This window comes from Silene latifolia, chromosome X, assembly GCF_048544455.1.
Source record: "Silene latifolia isolate original U9 population chromosome X, ASM4854445v1, whole genome shotgun sequence".
NCBI lineage: Eukaryota > Viridiplantae > Streptophyta > Magnoliopsida > Caryophyllales > Caryophyllaceae > Silene > Silene latifolia.
Window position 1 is genome coordinate 343,272,426 of NC_133537.1, and position 15,148 is coordinate 343,287,573.

At 41.9% G+C, this 15,148-nt stretch overlaps 1 pseudogene; it reads right to left on the reverse strand.

Annotated features, from left to right (window-relative positions):
- The window catches only part of LOC141621086 (uncharacterized), an 89,470-nt pseudogene extending 77,696 nt beyond the window's left edge, over positions 1-11,774 (reverse strand).
- Between the last annotated feature and the right edge of the window lie 3,374 nt (positions 11,775-15,148).

A 15,148-nucleotide genomic window follows, 5' to 3' on the forward strand; every position in this document is an offset into this window, starting at 1 on the left:
GCTTTAACACATTTTTCACGATAATCCGAGTTTCGGGGAATGCTGGTTTGTGGCACACCGGCACCCCCAAATGTCTTCCGTTGGTGCTCAAACATTGCGTGGCCGCTTTATCTGACCCGAGTAACATTCTATATGATTTCCATAGAATTTTATTCCGGGACCTAATCCCAGAAAAACCATGTATTAATACACTTCAATTTCAGCCGTTCGGAAGGTCGTACCGGAACCTGTATCTTTTTCTCTCTGTTTTTCAATCACGCATCCGAGATCATTTCAGGAATCAACCTGTTCGATTTCAGGAATCAACCTGTTCGATTTCAGCCTCAAATAACGAGGTTTAACACATTTTTCACGATAATCCGAGTTTCGGCGAATCTTTGGTTTCAGGCACAATCGGCATCCCCAAATGTCTTCCGTTGGTGCTCAAACTTTGCGTGGCCGCTTTATCGACTGAGGAACGTTTTATGTGATTTCCAGAGAATTTTATTCGGGACCCGGAATCCCAAAAACGTGTATTATACACTTCAATTTCAACCGTTCGGAAGGTAAATCGGAACTGTTTCTTTTTCTCCTGTTTTTCAATCACGCGTCCGAGCTCATTTCATGAATCAACCTGTTCGATTTCAGGAATCAACCTGTTCGATTTCAGCCTCAAATAACGAGTTTTAACACATTTTTCACGATAATCCGAGTTTCGGCGAATACTGGTTTGTGGCACACCGGCACCCCCAAATGTCTTCCGTTGGTGCTCAAACTTTGCGTGGTCGCTTTATCTGACCCGAGGAACTTTCTATGTGATTTCGGAGAATTTTATTAGGGACAGGAATCCCGAAAAACCGTGTATTATATACTTCAATTTCAGCCGTTCGGAAGGTCGTACCGGAACCTGTGTCTTTTTCTCCCTGTTTTTCAATCACGCGTCCGAACTCATTTTATGAATCAACATGTTCGATTTTAGCCTCAAACAACGAGCTTTAACACATTTTTCACGATAATCCGAGTTTTAGCGAATGCTGGTTTGTGGCACACCGACACCCACAAATGTCTTCCGTTGGTGCTCAAACATTGCGTGGCCGCTTTATCTGAGCCGAGGAATTTTTTATGTGATTTCCGGAGAATTTTATTCCGGGACCCCTGAATCCCGAAAAACCGTGTATTATACACTTCAATTTCAGCCGTTCGGAAGGTCGTACCGGAACCTGTTTCTTTTTCTCCCTGTTTTTCAATCACGCGTCCGAGCTCATTTCAGGAATCACCCTGTTCGATTTCAGCCTCAAATAACGAGCTTTAACACATTTTTCACGATAATCCGAGTTTCGGCGAATCTTTGGTTTTGGCACACCAAGCACCCCAAATGTCTTCCGTTGGTGCTCAAACTTTGCGTGGCCGCTTTATCTGACCCGAGGAACTTTTTATATGATTTCCGGAGAATTTTATTCCGGGACCTCGGAATCCCGAAAAACCGTGTATTAATACACTTCAATTTCAGCCGTTCGGAGGGTCGACGGAACCCGTTTTTTTTCTCCTGTTTTTCAATCACGCGTCCGAGCTCATTTCAGGAATCAACCTGTTCGATTTCAGCCTCAAATAACGAGCTTTAACACATTTTTCACGATAATCCGAGTTTCGGCGAATGTTGGTTTGTGGCACACCGGCACCTCCAAATGTCTTCCGTTGGTGCTCAAACTTTGCGTGGCCGCTTTATCTGACCCGAGGAACTTTCTATGTGATTTCGGAAAATGTTGTTCAGGGACCGGAATCCCGAAAACCGTGTATTACACTTCAATTTCATCCGTTCGGAAGGTACCATCTTGGGCCCTGTTTCTTTTTCTCCCTCTTTTTCAATCACGCGTCCGAGCTCATTTCATGAATCAACCTGTTCGATTTCAGCCTCAAATAACGAGCTTTAACACATTTTTCACGATAATCCGAGTTTCAGCGAATTCTGGTTTGTGGCACACCGGCACCCCCAAATGTCTTCCGTTGGTGCTCAAACTTTGCGTGGCCGTTTTATCTGAGCCGAGGAATTTTTTATGTGATTTCCGGAGAATTTTATTCCGGGACCCCTGAATCCCGAAAAACCGTGTATTATACACCTCAATTTCAGCCGTTCGAAAGGTCGTACCGGAACCTGTTTCTTTTTCTCCCTGTTTTTCAATCACGCGTCCGAGATCATTTCAGGAATCAACCTGTTCGATTTCAGGAATCAACCTGTTCGATTTCAGCCTCAAATAACGAGCTTTAACACATTTTTCACGATAATCCGAGTTTCGGCGAATGCTGGTTTGTGGCACACCGGCACCCCCAAATATCTTCCGTTGGTGCTGAAACTTTGTGTGGCCGCTTTATCTGACCCGAGGAACTTTTTATGTGATTTCCGGAGAATTTTATTCCGGGACCTCGGAATCCCGAAAAACCGTGTATTATACACTTCAATTTCAGCCGTTCGGAAGGTCGTAGGAACTCGTTTTTTTTCTCCTGTTTTTCAATCACGCGTCCGAGCTCATTTTAGGAATCAACCTGTTCGATTTCAGCCTCAAATAACGAGCTTTAACACATTTTTCACGATAATCCGAGTTTCGGCAAATGCTGGTTTGTGGCACACCGGCACCCCCAAATGTCTTCCGTTGGTGCTCAAACTTTGTGTGGCCGCTTTATCTGACCCGAGGAACTTTCTATGTGATTTCCGGAGAATTTTGTTCCGGGACCCCGGAATCCCGAAAAACCGTGTATTATACACTTCAATTTCAGCCGTTCGGAAGGTCGTACCGGACCCTGTTTCTTTTTCTCCCTCTTTTTCAATCACGCGTCCGAGCTCATTTAATGAATCAACCTGTTCGATTTCAGCCTCAAATAACGAGCTTTAACACATTTTTCACGATAATCCGAGTTTCGGCGAATGCTGGTGTATGGCACACCAGCACCCCCAAATGTCTTCCGTTGGTGCTCAAAATTTGCGTGGCCGCTTTATCTGACCCGAGGAACTTTCGATGTGATTTCCGGAGAATTTTATTCCGGGACCCCGGAATCCCGAAAAACCGTATATTAATACACTTCAATTTCAGTCGTTCGGAAGGCCGTATCGGAACCTGTTTCTTTTTCTCCCTGTTTTAAAATCACGCGTCCGAGCTTATTTCAGGAATAAACCTGTTCGATTTCAGGAATCAACCTGTTCGATTTCAGCCTCAAATAACGGTTAGCTTTAACACATTTTTCACGATAATTCGAGTTTCGGCGAATGCTGGTTTGTGGCACACCGGCACCCCCAAATGTCTCCCGTTGGTGCTCAAACTTTGCGTGGTCGCTTTATCTGACCCGACGAACTTTCTATGTGATTTCCGGAGAGTTTTATTCCCGGACCCCGGAATCCCGAAAAACCGTGTATTATACACTTCAATTTCTGCCGTTCGGAAGGTCGTACCGGAACTTGTTTCTTTTTCTCCCTGTTTTTCAATCACGCGTCCGAGCTCAATTCAGGAATCAACCTGTTCGATTTCAGGAATCAACTTGTTCGATTTCAGCCTCAAATAACGAGCTTTAACACATTTTTCACGATAATCCGAGTTTCGGCGAATACTGGTTTGTGGCACACCGGCACCCCCAAATGTCTTCCGTTGGTGCTCAAACTTTGCGTGGTCGCTTTATCTGACCCGAGGAACTTTCTATGTGATTTCCGGAGAATTTTATTCCGGGACACCGGAATCCCGAAAAACCGTGTATTATATATTTCAATTTCAGCCGTTCGGAAGGTCGTACCGGAACCTGTTTCTTTTTCTCCCTGTTATTCAATCCCGCGTCCGAGCTCAATTCTTAAATCAACCTGTTCGATTTCAGAAATCAACCTGTTCGATTTCAGCCTCAAATAACGAGCTTTAACACATTTTTCATCATAATCCGAGTTTCGGCGAATGCTAGTTTGTGGCACACCGGCACCCCCAAATATATTCCGTTGGTGCTCAAACTTTGCGTGGTCGCTTTATCTGACCCGAGGAACTTTCTATGTGATTTCCGGAGAATTTTATTCCGAGACCCCAGAATCCCGAAAAACCGTGTATTATACACTTCAATTTCAGCCGTTCGGAAGGTCGTACCGGAACCTGTTTCTTTTTCTCCCTGTTTTTCAATCACGTATCCGAGCTCAATTCAGGAATCAACCTGTTCGATTTCATAATCAACCTGTTCGATTTCAGCCTCAAATAACGAGCTTTAACACATTTTTCACGATAATCCGAGTTTGAGCGAATGCTGGTTTGTGGCACACCGGCACCCCCAAATATCTTCCGTTGGTGCTCAAACTTTGCATGGTCGCTTTATCTTACCCGATGAACTTTCTATGTGATTTCCGGAGAATTTTATTCTGGGACCCCGGAATCCCGAAAAACCGTGTATTATACACTTCAATTTCAGCCGTTCGGAAGGTCGTACCGGAACCTGTTTCTTTTTCTCCCTGTTTTAAATCACGCGTCCGAGCTCATTTCAGGAATCAACCTGTTCGATTTCAGAAATCAACCTGTTCGATTTCAGCCTCAAATAACGTGCTTTAACTCATTTTTCACGATAATCTGAGTTTCGGCGAATGCTGGTTTGTGGCACACCGACACCCCCAAATGTCTTCTGTTGGTGCTCAAACTTTGCGTGGCCGCTTTATCTCACCCGAGAAACTTTCTATTTGATTTTCGGAGAATTTCGTTTCGGGACCCCGGAATCCCGAAAAACCGTGTATTATACACTTCAATTTCAGCCGTCCGGAAGGTCGTACCGGAACCTGTTTCTTTTTCTCCCTGTTTTTCAATCACGCGTCCGTGCTCATTTCAGGAATCAACCTGTTTGATTTCAGCCTCAAATAACGAGCTTTAACACATTTTTCACGATAATCCGAGTTTCGGCGAATGCTGGTTTGTGGCACACCGACACCCCCAAATGTCTTCTGTTGGTGCTCAAACTTTGCGTGGCCGCTTTATCTCACCCGAGAAACTTTCTATGTGATTTTCGGAGAATTTCGTTTCGGGACCCCGGAATCCCGAAAAACCGTGTATTATACACTTCAATTTCAGCCGTTCGGAAGGTCGTACCGGAACCTGTTTCTTTTTCTCCATGTTTTTCAAACACGCGTCCGAGCTTTTTTCATGAATAAACCTGTTCGATTTCAGCCTCAAATAACGAGCTTTAACACATTTTTCACGATAATCCGAGTTTCGGGGAATGCTGGTTTGTGGCACACCGGCACCCCCAAATGTCTTCCGTTGGTGCTCAAACATTGCGTGGCCGCTTTATCTGACCCGAGTAACATTCTATATGATTTCCATAGAATTTTATTCCGGGACCACGGAATCCCGAAAAACCATGTATTAATACACTTCAATTTCAGCCGTTCGGAAGGTCGTACCGGAACCTGTATCTTTTTCTCTCTGTTTTTCAATCACGCATCCGAGCTCATTTCAGGAATCAACCTGTTCGATTTCAGGAATCAACCTGTTCGATTTCAGCCTCAAATAACGAGGTTTAACACATTTTTCACGATAATCCGAGTTTCGGCGAATGCTGGTTTTTGGCACACCGGCATCCCCAAATGTCTTCCGTTGGTGCTCAAACTTTGCGTGGCCGCTTTATCTGACCCGAGGAACGTTTTATGTGATTTCTAGAGAATTTTATTCCGGGACCCCGGAATCCCGAAAAACCGTGTATTATACACTTCAATTTTGTAGTTCGGAAGGTCGACGGAACTCGTTTCTTTTTCTCCCTGTTTTTCAATCACGCGTCCGAGCTTATTTCATGAATCAACCTGTTCGATTTCAGGAATCAACCTGTTCGATTTCAGCCTCAAATAACGAGCTTTAACACATTTTTCACGATAATCCGAGTTTCGGCGAATACTGGTTTGTGGCACACCGGCACCCCCAAATGTCTTCCGTTGGTGCTCAAACTTTGCGTGGTCTCTTTATCTGACCCGAGGAACTTTCTATGTGATTTCCGGAGAATTTTATTCCGGGACACCGGAATCCCGAAAAACCGTGTATTATATACTTCAATTTCAGCCGTTCGGAAGGTCGTACCGGAACCTGTTTCTTTTTCTCCCTGTTTTTCAATCACGCGTCCGAACTCATTTTATGAATCAACATGTTCGATTTCAGCCTCAAATAACGAGCTTTAACACATTTTTCACGATAATCCGAGTTTCAGCGAATGCTGGTTTGTGGCACACCGACACCGACAAATGTCTTCCGTTGGTGCTCAAACATTGCGTGGCCGCTTTATCTGAGCCGGGGAATTTTTTATGTGATTTCCGGAGAATTTTATTCCGGGACCCCTGAATCCCGAAAAACCGTGTATTATACACTTCAATTTCAGCCGTTCGGAAGGTCGTACCGGAATCTGTTTCTTTTTCTCCCTGTTTTTCAATCACGCGTCCGAGCTCATTTCAGGAATCACCATGTTCGATTTCAGCCTCAAATAACGAGCTTTAACACATTTTTCACGATAATCCGAGTTTCGGCGAATGCTGGTTTGTGGCACACCGGCACCCTCAAATGTCTTCCGTTGGTGCTCAAACTTTGCGTGGCCGCTTTATCTGACCCGAGGAACTTTTTATATGATTTCCGGAGAATTTTATTCCGGGACCTCGGAATCCCGAAAAACCGTGTATTAATACACTTCAATTTCAGCCGTTCGGAGGGTCGTACCGGAACCTCGTTTTTTTTTTCTCCCTGTTTTTCAATCACGCGTCCGAGCTCATTTCAGGAATCAACCTGTTCGATTTCAGCCTCAAATAACGAGCTTTAACACATTTTTCACGATAATCCGAGTTTCGGCGAATGTTGGTTTGTGGCACACCGGCACCTCCAAATGTCTTCCGTTGGTGCTCAAACTTTGCGTGGCCGCTTTATCTGACCCGAGGAACTTTCTATGTGATTTCCGGAAAATGTTGTTCCGGGACCCCGGAATCCCGAAAAACCGTGTATTACACTTCAATTTCATCCGTTCGGAAGGTCGTACTGGGCCCTGTTTCTTTTTCTCCCTCTTTTTCAATCACGCGTCCGAGCTCATTTCATGAATCAACCTGTTCGATTTCAGCCTCAAATAACGAGCTTTAACACATTTTTCACGATAATCCGAGTTTCAATAATTGCTCGGGCACACCGGCACCCCCAAATGTCTTCCGTTGGTGCTCAAACTTTGCGTGGCCGCTTTATCCGAGCCGAGGAATTTTTTATGTGATTTCCGGAGAATTTTATTCCGGGACCCCTGAATCCCGAAAAACCGTGTATTATACACCTCAATTTCAGCCGTTCGGAAGGTCGTACCGGAACCTGTTTCTTTTTCTCCCTGTTTTTCAATCACGCGTCCGAGATCATTTCAAGAATCAACCTGTTCGATTTCAGGAATCAACCTGTTCGATTTCAGCCTCAAATAACGAGCTTTAACACATTTTTCACGATAAACCAAGTTTCGGCAAATGCTGGTTTGTGGCACACCGGCACCCCCAAATATCTTCCGTTGGTGCTGAAACTTTGTGTGGCCGCTTTATCTGACCCGAGGAACTTTTTATGTGATTTCCGGAGAATTTTATTCGGGACCTCTAATCCCGAAAACCGTGTATTAATACATTTCAATTTCAGCCGTTCGGAAGGTCGTACCGGAACCTGTTTCTTTTTCTCCCTGTTTTTCAATCACGCGTCCGAGCTCATTTTAGGAATCAACCTGTTCGATTTCAGCCTCAAATATCGAGCTTTAACACATTTTTCACGATAATCCGAGTTTCGGCGAATGCTGGTTTGTGGCACACCGGCACCCCCAAATGTCTTCCGTTGGTGCTCAAACTTTGCGTGGCCGCTTTATCTGAGCCGAGGAATTTTTTATGTGATTTCCGGAGAATTTTATTCCGGGACCCCTGAATCCCGAAAAACCGTGTATTATACACTTCAATTTCAGCCGTTCGGAAGGTCGTACCGGAACCTGTTTCTTTTTCTCCCTGTTTTTCAATCACGCGTCCGAGCTCATTTCGGAATCAACCTGTTCGATTTCAGCCTCAAATAACGAGCTTTAACACATTTTTCACGATAATCCGAGTTTCGGCGAATGCTGGTTTGTGGCACACCGGCTGTAACACCCGCGAATTTTCCATTTTGGCAAATATAATTTAATTAACCGTTCTATTGTCTTATTTATATTTTAAATTATTTAATTTAATTGATTTCATTATTAAACATGATTTTTTATAAATATTATATTTTTATAGCTTAAGTTATGTGAAATAAATATTTTGGTCGGATAATAATAATAATAATAATAATATTCCCCGTCTTGAGTTGTAGTGGGCTTGAGACGAAACTTCTAGTGTATACCGACTCAATTTGAGCTGTTGGGCTTTTTATAACTTATGGGCTTTTCCCTTCTCTTTTCCCTTCACAAAACCCCCAACTAAACCCTCACAACTCCATCTCCCTCACCCCTAAATTCTGAAATTTCCCAACAAACACACAACCACAACACCATTGTTACACAACTTCCACCTTCTTCACTAAATTGGCCATAAAACCTTCATTTCTCATCGGTTTTCAGTGATTTTCGCGTCTATCTCTTCCTCTCATCGCCCTCCTTCTTTCTAGGAGAAAGGTTAGTTGGCCCGGAAGTGGATTCTTGCTTGTGAGACGATTACATTAGAGATTAAGAGCAAAAAGGTAACGGTGATGGGTTACTCGACTTACATGTCAAATTTGTGTGTTTTATGTGTGGTTGGATGCATACAAATGTTAAAGTTGGTAACTTTCATGTTTCATTCCATTGTTATGTTGAATGAAGTGGTTTTATGAGCATTTTCATATGTTTGGTTGACATGCTATCTTATTTTAAGGTTCATAATTGATGTCATATGTTTAAATTATCCTAACATGCTAAATTTACCGAGTATTCATCATATTAGAGAAGTATGAAATGATTGAATGAAAGATGGTTGAATTTCGAAGACTTAAGATGGATGTTTGATGAGTTTTTCGTGTTCAGTGATCCTCTGTAGGTGGGCGGCAGCCGGCCTACCCAACCGGCGCGCGTATCTTTGCATTTCGACTCGTAAAAATAGAAAATTAAGCCTTTGTGATCCCCTGCCGGTGGGCCGGCAGCGGCCTACCCAACCGGCAGCGAGTACATGGAATTTTGGTGTCTTTTATAATAGGGTGTATCCCCCGGCGGCTTCGGCAGCCGGTCAGCCGACAGAGAATACACAATGTGAAATGTTGAACTTAATTGTTTATAGGGTGTACTCCTGCCGGTGGGGCGGCACGGTCAAGCGCAGAGAATACATAATGTGCAAGTTGAGCTTATTTGGCTATAGGGTGTATTCTGCCGGTGGGGCGGCCAAATGGTCACCGACAGAGAATACACATTGAGCATATGTTGACCTTGTTTACTTTGACCTGTATTCCCTGCCGGTGGGCCGGCAGCCGGTGGACCGGCAGAGAATACACCTACTTCTATTTTTGGCCTTGTTTCACCTAGCATGAATCCTCTGCCGGTGGGCGGGCGGTGCTGCCCACGCCGAGAGAGCACCGGTAATCATTATACTCTTATGTTCATACATGCTTCACATGAATTGTTTACGTTATGTTTGTGCAATCATTGTTACTCGTATTTGTGACCGGAGTGTGACGGTTTACATTGTGTGACTACTCGACATTCCTTATTTATTTGCCCTCGGACATTGGGTCACGATTATGTGCCATTGTTTCCGAGTTGGGCTATCTTCCTTCCGCCTCTTCGGACCTTGGGGTACGGATAGGTACCATGGTTCCGATTTGGGGTTACTCGACCTTGGGGCACGGCTAGGTGTCATGGATCGAGTCTTGGATACGATTTGGGATTGTATGTCGAATCGGGTGTCGTCCATCCCGAGAGTCCGGCCGATTTAGACTAGGACCGTATTATGATCGTCGTCCTACCAGGAGGTTGGAGTCTACGGGTTTGTCTTGTTTTGAGTCAATCCTTTGTAAATGTCTTGCTTGTTACGGTCATTGGTGTGTTCTTATATACGAGAGTGCACGTCTTCTATGCTTGTTTGTGAGAGTCTTGGTCCTATCGGATACTAGTGGTGAGATGCAAGCCCCTAGTTGCGATATGATCGCCGGAATTGATGTTCCCATCCGTTCTTATGGTGAGATGTAAGCCATAAGTATGAATGTGACATTAGTAGCCACGTCCCGTGCTATGGTTGTTAAGAGGTTTTCAAAGGAATGGCTATTGGTTTCCATCCATGTATTTTCTATTTAATTGATCCGTTATTTACTTTCTTCATATGATTCGATGCCTATCTCATTAAGAATGCAACATGCCTATATCGTTATGATTATCGTTATATTCCCTTGTTCATATTATTCAAGTATGATGCATGATCGATATGTTTAATTAAGTTCTTGCTTATGTGCATTTCGACATATGGTGGCCGGGAGAACCCCGAGTTACTCCCCATCGATCGTGGCGTTCATGTTTACATGAATGACAGGTGTTTGTGATGCAGATTATGGGGAAGACGTGTGAGCTAGCGAGAACGTTGACCCTTGGACCTTAGTTATAGGTTGCTTAGACTCACCTATCGTTAGACTTGTGTTTATTCGTGGGATATCTTTTCCCATCGCACTTGTTTTAAATTGTAAAACTTAATTATCTTTCTTTTCATTTTTGTTCGATCACTTATGGTGGATTTCGCACTTTAAGCTTTTAAAGGTTTTAAAAATCTCGTATTTTCCGCTTTAATTTTGATGCCCTATCGAGGGGTGTCACAGTTGGTATCAGAGCATATGTTGCTCCCGACGCACACACGTGTACCCCGAACTTAACCTTGAACTTGACCTTGAATAATGAATGAGAGATGGGTAGGACTAAGAACCTAAGTTGGTAGTCTCTTTGTGCATGCTATTTGTTAGGTGCTAACATGGTTGACTCTTTTGGTCTCTTGAGAAGATGGTACGACCAACCAAGGTGGAGAATACTATCATGGAAGCCCTTACTCTAATTCTTCGGAATCAACGGAATGCTAATGCTCAAGTTAATCGTCGCTCTAACCGCCGTGGCAAGAGGCCATCTGTGCCCTCATCCTCGTCATATCCTAGCAAGAAGAGGTTGGTGCCGAGAGTCCAAGGACAAGGAGTACAAGACCATGGAGGACAAGAGCCAATAGTGCAAGAGCCGAAAGGACAAGTACCTACATCTACTAATAGGCTTAAGGAGAACCGCAAGTGCTTCAAGTGTGGGCAAACTTATCACCCCGGGATTGGATGCTATGCTATGCCCTTGAAGTGTTACCATTGCAAGAAGCCCGGACATCTCTTCAGGAATTGCCCCGAGAAGAAGACTATCCCTCCTCCTCTCCCTCATGCTCCGAAGCCGAGCAAGAAGCGTCACTCTTGTCGAGAATCAAGTCGGAACCGCCGTTCCTCCCGACACCGTTATGGGTGTGTTTTCTATCATTGATCCACCTTTCCTTACTTTTATCCTGTGATGCTCATCCTTTCCTTCATAAGCTCTCTTTTGCTTAACCTTGGGAACTAGTTTAGTACTCACTCGACTTATCCTTCGTTTTTACTTCTCCTTCCATAACATCTTGCTTGTGGATCTCTTTCTCTTGAAGGATTTCTTTACCGTCTTGAAGATACCTCCCTCTCTTCGAGCACCTTGTCATATTCCCTTATCTTTGTGTTTCTATACCTTTCGCAACTCTTATCCCATATCCTGGAAGATGTCTTTGTACCTTTTCCTCTTATAAGAGCCCTCTTGTACCCCTTCATCTTTGCCTTATGGAATGTTAACTTTGGTCGGATAATTTAACTTTGTGGAGTTTGTTTGTGTTCGACCCTTAACCCCGGTTTTGAGAGGTCGTGATGTTAGAAAGACTTAGGTAATGTGATGAGACATACTTAGTGATTCTTATACCTAGTCCCTTGGACAAGTGAGTGTAATTGATTGGTGGATTCTCTGTGTTAGGAATGAGTTGCCTATGTGATTAAAATTATAGAACTTGGCTTCGTTGGTTATGTTTGGGATTTGAAAGCTTAGTAGGTTGAGTGTCGTTACCTTAGGAGTAAAAATGAGATAAGTTTAGGATATGAATTTGGAAGAAAACCCATTTTTGATGTTAATGATCCCGTATAGAATGGTGATGTGATTTGATATTAGTTGTCCCTTGAGGATTTTGTTGAGAAGTCTTTGTTAATTCGTTCTTTGGTTTTTAAAACATCGAGGTTTTGTCGAGAACTTGAGATAAAGAGACGTTGTTATACTTGAGTGGTAGACTTACTTTAGGGATATCCTAATACGTGATAGGATAGGTGAACAATGAGTCTAACCAATGTATCAACCCTTAAGCAAGCGTTTATTTTTACCTTGATCAGTCATAGAGGTGTAACCCTTTAAGAGAGACTTGCATATAAGGAATGAGATGAATTGCCTTGACCCTCGTTTTGGAATTTGGTCGTTTTGTTATGAAGGCACAATATCCTAATAGGTGTGACCTTGTTAGAGAGAACCTTAAGTCTTAGAAAGTGTGTGGTTTAAGCCCTAAAATCCCCCTCGTACCTTTAATCATCTTCCTTCCCTTCGTTCATACTTGATTGGATTTATTTCTTAAGTATAAAAGTTTACTTGTCGTTTCCTTGCCTTGAATACCTCTCTAATTCTAATGTCTCTTACTGGTGTTAACTAGTTACCTTTACTATTGACTCCTTTAATCTCACACCTCGTCATGTTCATGTATCCCCTTGAAATTTCCTATCATTTCTTGACCTAGTTATTACTCTTTGTCTCTTTAGTGGAGTGATGGCATTGTTGGCTATGTTGTAGAGTGAGTGAGATGCTCTTTGAGGATTCTTTGTGAACCTTGATTTCGTCAAAATTGGATAAGTGGAACTTGAGTTGAGTTGGGTAGGAAAAATTGTATGACAAACCTATTTACTTTTGGTTGGTGGTCTTTATGATTTGGGGAATGCGATCATCTATGCTTGTGGACTCGGGTGTGAATAAGATTTTGGTTTGGAGTGTTAGAAAGTATGAAGACCTTAAGATTTTGACCTTTGATTGAGGATTTTACTATAGTGAGAACTCCTAGTGGTCGATAGTTGGTTAGGTGTGTGTAATGTTTTAGTAGTTTTGATCTTTCGTGGAAATCGTTTATAGATGATTTATATTTGAGAGTTATGGAATCACAATTGTGGTGGAGTTACTTGACCCACGGGGTAGCATAAGAGTAAAGTGTGGGTATTTTGAGGAAATGCTTGGGAGTTATGTGGTTATGAGTTTTGTGGTTAGGAAGTTTTCGAACCGTTCGGGATGACTTTGTTGTTCGAGATTTAAGTATCTAGTGTTTCCTTGTTGCCTAATTTCCCGTCCTCTTTGACCATAAGTGTTTCCGTTCATACCTCTCTTCCTCGTTTATGCTTGCTCCTCCTTTAGAATTTGATGTTAACCTATGAAATTCAATCTTTGATATCCTTGTAGATTCGATTCCAACTCTTCTCCTAGGAAGTTCATCATATCTCTTTTGTTGGTTAAGTTTGAACCCTCTTAGAGTATCTTGTTTTCATGATATCTAAGTTACTTTTCAATTCATAAAATTTCTAAACATTTCAAACTACCATTTTTGGTTCGTCGTTAAAAGTTTATGTTACTTTTACTAAACCCTACCTATTTTAAGAGTTCAAAAAAAATGAAAATTTGATTTAGTTATCCTTTTGTCCTACGAGTATAACTCCTTTTTATTGATTTTTAATTGCTAAACCCGAGTTACTTTTAACTTTGCTCAATTTCTAACTAGCTTTGATCTACTTATGATTTCGTTGTCAAAAGTTTAATATTATATTTTCAGGAATTTGACTTCCTTTTGAATTTAGAAATGAAACCTCTACTTCTATTTTGATCTTTGCAAAAGAAAATTTGAGTGAATTGCCTTCTCTTTTGATTTTGACGTTGATCGGATGTTAGAACTCGTTATTTGAAACGTTTAATAACTTGTTCTGCGCTTGTCGGCGAATGATTTTTGTTTTAAATTTGTCTTAGACTTGGAAAGTTAGCGTTCTTGTGTGCACGACAAGAGCAATTTCGTTCCATGAATGAGACTTATACTTTTGAAAATTCTTTATTAATGTTTTTGAAAGTATTTTGATTTTCGATTTATACAAATGATTTGCTTTTGACCATATCTTCGATTTGGAATGTGATGTTCTTGAATGCGCAACGAGAGCATTTTCGTTCCTTTGATGAGAATTTGGTTATGTCGGAAAATTTTATTTGGGATTTTTGAAAGGATTTCGATTCTTACGATAAGTAACCTTTTAATGTTTTGTTTACCGATTTCCAAAATTTCGGTTTTATTTTTATATTACTTTTCCTTTCTACTTTCAAGTTTCGAGGACGAAACTTTTTAAAAGTTGGGGTGATTGTAACACCCGCGAATTTTCCATTTTGGCAAATATAATTTAATTAACCGTTCTATTGTCTTATTTATATTTTAAATTATTTAATTTAATTGATTTCATTATTAAACATGATTTTTTATAAATATTATATTTTTATAGCTTAAGTTATGTGAAATAAATATTTTGGTCGGATAATAATAATAATAATAATAATATTCCCCGTCTTGAGTTGTAGTGGGCTTGAGACGAAACTTCTAGTGTATACCGACTCAATTTGAGCTGTTGGGCTTTTTATAACTTATGGGCTTTTCCCTTCTCTTTTCCCTTCACAAAACCCCCAACTAAACCCTCACAACTCCATCTCCCTCACCCCTAAATTCTGAAATTTCCCAACAAACACACAACCACAACACCATTGTTACACAACTTCCACCTTCTTCACTAAATTGGCCATAAAACCTTCATTTCTCATCGGTTTTCAGTGATTTTCGCGTCTATCTCTTCCTCTCATCGCCCTCCTTCTTTCTAGGAGAAAGGTTAGTTGGCCCGGAAGTGGATTCTTGCTTGTGAGACGATTACATTAGAGATTAAGAGCAAAAAGGTAACGGTGATGGGTTACTCGACTTACATGTCAAATTTGTGTGTTTTATGTGTGGTTGGATGCATACAAATGTTAAAGTTGGTAACTTTCATGTTTCATTCCATTGTTATGTTGAATGAAGTGGTTTTATGAGCATTTTCATATGTTTGGT